The sequence below is a fragment of the Muntiacus reevesi genome, chromosome 3 (genome assembly GCF_963930625.1).
Source record: "Muntiacus reevesi chromosome 3, mMunRee1.1, whole genome shotgun sequence".
In the NCBI taxonomy this organism is placed as follows: Eukaryota; Metazoa; Chordata; class Mammalia; order Artiodactyla; family Cervidae; genus Muntiacus; species Muntiacus reevesi.
Window position 1 is genome coordinate 215247006 of NC_089251.1, and position 4706 is coordinate 215251711.

Consider the following 4706-nt stretch of genomic DNA (forward strand, 5'->3'; position numbering starts at 1 on the left):
ACTCTCACATCCATACATGACCACTGGAAAAACCATAGCCTTGACCAGATGGACCTTTGTTGGCAAAGTAATGTCACTGCTTTTTAATATGCTATCTAGGTTGGTCATAACTTTCCTTCCAAGGAGTAAGCATCTTTTAATTTAATGGCTGCAATCACCATCTGCAGTGATTTTCGGTTCAGTTCAGTTGCTCAATCATGTTCGACTCTTTGTGACCCCATGAATTGCAGTGATTTTGGAGCCCAAAAAAATAAAGTCTGACACTGTTTCCACTGTCTCCCCATCTATTTCGCATGAAGTGATGGGACCAGATGCCATGATCTCAGTTTTCTGAATGTTGAGCTTTAAGCCAACTTTTTCACTCTCCTCTTTCACTTTCATCAAAAGGTTTTTTAGTTCCTCTTCACTTTCTGCCATAAGGGTGGTGTTATCTGCATATCTGAGGTTATTGATATTTCTCCTGGCAATCTTGATTCCAGCTTGTGCTTCATCTAGTCCAGCGTTTCTCATGATGTACTCTGTATATAAGTTAAATAAGCAGGGTAACAATATACAGCCTTGGTGTACTCCTTTTCCTATTTGGAAGCAGTCTGTTGTTCCATGTCCAGCTCTAACTGTTGCTTCCTGACCTGCATATCGGTTTCTCAAGAGGCAGCTCAGATGGTCTGGTATGCCCATCTCTTTCAGAATTTTCCACAGTTTATTGTGAACCACACAGTCGAAGGCTTTGGCATAGTCAATAAAGCAGAAATATACGTTTTTCTGGAACTCTCTAGCTTTTTCGATGATCCAACAAATGTTGACAATTTGATCTCTGGTTCCTCTGCCTTTTCTAAAACCAGCTTGAACATCTGGAAGTTCATGGTTCACGTATTGCTGAAGCCTGACATTACTTTACTAGCGTGTGATATTCTAGAGCTGAGCAAATAGGTATATATATATATATCAACAACCACAGATATTCAGATAATACCACTTTAATGGCAGAAATCGAAGAGGAACTAAAGAACCTTTTGATGAGGGTGAAAGAGGAGAGTGAAAAAGCTGGCTTACAACTCAACATTCAAAAAATGAAAATCATGGCATCTAATCCCATCACTTCATGGCAAATAGATGGGCAAAAATGTGGTAACAGTGACAAACTTTATTTTCTTGGGCTCCAAAATCACTGCATGTGGTGATTGCAGCCTTGAAATTAAAAGACGCTTGCTGCTGGCTCAGATGGTAAAGAATCTCCCTTCAATGCAGGACACTGCGGTGCAATCCCTGGGTCAGGAAGATCCTCTGGTGAAGGGACTGGCTACCCACTCCAGTATTCTTGCCTGGAGATTCTCACAGATAGAGGAGCCTGGTGGGCTATAGTCCTTTAAGTTGCTAAGAGTCGGGCAAGATTGAGAGACTAGCACTGGTCCTTGGAAGAAAAGCTATGACAAATCTAGACAGAGTATTAAAAAGAAAAGATATCACTTTGCTGACAAAGGTCCATGTAATCAAAGCTATGGTTTTTCCAGTAGTCATACGGATGTGAGAATTGGACCATAAAAACAGGCTGAGTGCCAAAGAATTGATGCTTTTGAATTGTGGTGCTGGCAAAGACTCTTGAGAGTCCCTTAGATACCAAGGAGATCAAATCAGTCAATTCTAAAGGAAATAAAAAATCAACCCTAAATATTCACTGGAAGGGCTGGTGCTGAAGCTGAAGCTCCAATACTTTGGCCATCTTATGTGAAGAGCTGACTCACTGAAAAAGACCCTGACACTGGGAAAGACTGAAAGCAAGAGGAGAAGGAGGTGACAGAAGATGAGATGTTAGGATGACATCACTGACTCAATGGACATGAGTTTGAGCTCCAGGAGATAATAAAGGACAGGGAAGCCTGGGGTGCTGCCGTTCATGGGGTCTCAAAGAGTTGGACATGACTTAGCAACTCAACAACAACGATGACAACAACAACAAATTGTGAATAATGGGAGCCAGATCTCTTACTGATAAATTATACTGTTACGAATAAGAAATGGGGCACAGCTGGAATCAACTAATATAGATAAACAAATGTAAAATAAATACAGCTATGTATATGTTCATGTGTTTGCATACATATGTTTTCTAGCTCTTTCCGTTGAGAGGACCCAGAAATAATGACACACCAGTAGCAGTGATTACACCTAGAACCTAGATCTTAGTTTCTAAATGACACTGCCCAGCAAAAAGAAATAATGAAACTGGGAGAAAATCTGATTCTAGCATCAGTATAAGGGAAGAATAAGGTCAAACTGGAATATTTTGTGGTCTCAGAAAGCCATATAGTCTCAAAAAATGATGAAGATATCAAATGAAACAGAAGTCCATGTGAGAAAGGCCTCCAGGTTCCAATTTTAGGAAGATTTGAGCAAAATAATAGATAACAGACGATCATCTTAATGAATTATGTGATAGCTAATTTTATGTGTCAGCCTGACTGGGCCCTGGAATACCCAGTTTAAACATTATTCTGAGTGTGTCTGTGAAGGTGTTTCTGGATGAAAATACCATTTGAATTGGTGTACTCAGTAAAGGAGACTGCCCTCCCCAATGTAGGTAGATATCACCCACTCCATTGAGGACCTGTGTGGAATAAGAAGTGGAGTAAGAAGAGACTCAGCCCTTTGCTTCTAGCCTACCTGCTTAAGTGAGAACATCTCATCTTACCCCTTCCAGCCCTTAAACTGGTATTTATACCATTAGGCTCTCCTGGTTCTCAGATTTTCAGACTCAGATTGGAACTATACCACCATTTTTCCTGGGTCCACAGTTTTCAGAGGCCAGATCATGGGACTTCTCAACCTCCATAATCACGAGTCAACTTTTCATAAAAAATCTCCATATATCTATATCTGTCTCTATATTTAGGGGCTCCCCAGGTGGCACTAGTGGTAACGAACCTGCCTGCCAATGCAGGAGACATAAGAGACGCCAGTTCGATCACTGGGTTGGGACGATCCTCTGAAGAGGGAATGGCAATCCACTCCACTATTTTTGCCTGGAGAATCACATTGGACAGAGGAGCCTCGTGGGCTGCAATCTATATGGTTGCATAGAGTCAGACGTGACTGAAGTGACTTAGCATGTAAGCATCCATATTTGAGAATCCACAGAGGTCCTACAAGTTCTATTTACCTGGAGAAAATGGAAAAAATTTCTATTTTTCCATACATAGAAACATACAGAATATAATCTGAAAAATACAGAAAATATATAGAGTATAATCTGTATTCTGAAAATATAATCTGCACTCTGATTAACTGAACATAATTTATAACTAAATTTTAATGAGTCTAAACAGATAAACAAACAAACCTGGGACAAAAAAAATAAACTCCACAAACTAAAAATAAAAAGGGAAAAACAGTAACTTTCTACTGGAGAAACTTAGTAGACACACTTCAGCTGGGTGATCATAGTTCACATGGCCAGCCATAAGAAATCTCTATATTGTACACCTTCTGATATGTCACACTGAGAAAGGAACAAAATCATCTATGTGCTATTCCTGGCCAGAATTTCCTAAACCGAATTTTTTAAAACTGAATTTAATCATGAGAAAACATGTCCAACCCAATTTGAGGGACATTCTACAGAACAACTGGCCATTACTCTTGAAAGATAAAGACATGATGAACTGGTCCAGATTAAAGGAGATGAAACGCATGTGATAAGTGTATGATCCTGGGTCAGGTCCTGGTCTAGAAAATAGGGACATTACTGAGACAACTGATAAAACTGAAATAACGTCTATAGATTAGTCAGTAGTGTTTTATCAATAATTTCTGGGTTTGATCATTGACTACGGTTTCATAAAATGTTAATGTTTTGGAAAGCTGGGTGAAGTTTACAAGGAAATTCTTAGGACTATCTTTGCAACAATCCAAGTCTGAAATTATTTTCAAGTTAAAAATTAAAAAAAAAAAGAAAAAAACTAGTGGTAAGACATGAGGACAGACTAAAAGTTTTGAACCTCCAGATCCCAGTTCATAATCAGATGATACTAAGGAAGACAGTATAAACAGCAGCAAAATGGCCAATTTGGGGTTCAATCATCACAGAATGAAGAATTTTGAGCACACCATGTTTGTTTTGAATGTGAAGAAAACGTTTCAAACAGCAGACACTGTAGCTTTACATTTAATAACAAAAGACCATCTTCCCTGTCACAATTGTATACAAGTACATGCCATATTTGTTTCTCACACAAGGCAATGGCAAAATGTGATATCACTTAAAAGCAAAGGATAATGTTATGCTACTGCTAAACTGTCCACACTGCATAATGGAATAAGTCTACTTGAGTCAGAGTACCTTAGATGTTTTATTACATATTTATAACCTAAAAGTTACAAATATTTAATACATCTACTTATATCCACTGTTGGCAACTAAGGCAACTGGACAAGGCCAACTAAGATAAATTGCACCCCATGCCCTGAGCTGAAAACTATGAGACTGAAGCAAACATTTTAGATCTACACAAATGTCTGCTAAACTAAGGGGAAGTAGAAAATATATGAAGGACACATGAAATCGGAAGATCTACATAGCCAACTTCAGAAGTCAACAATACAAAATGAAATAAGTTAATACAGAGAATCTAGGAGGCACTCAGTGTCCATATGAGGAAGATCAGCAAGACAGGCATTACCAAGTGTACATCACAATATGAATAGACAAA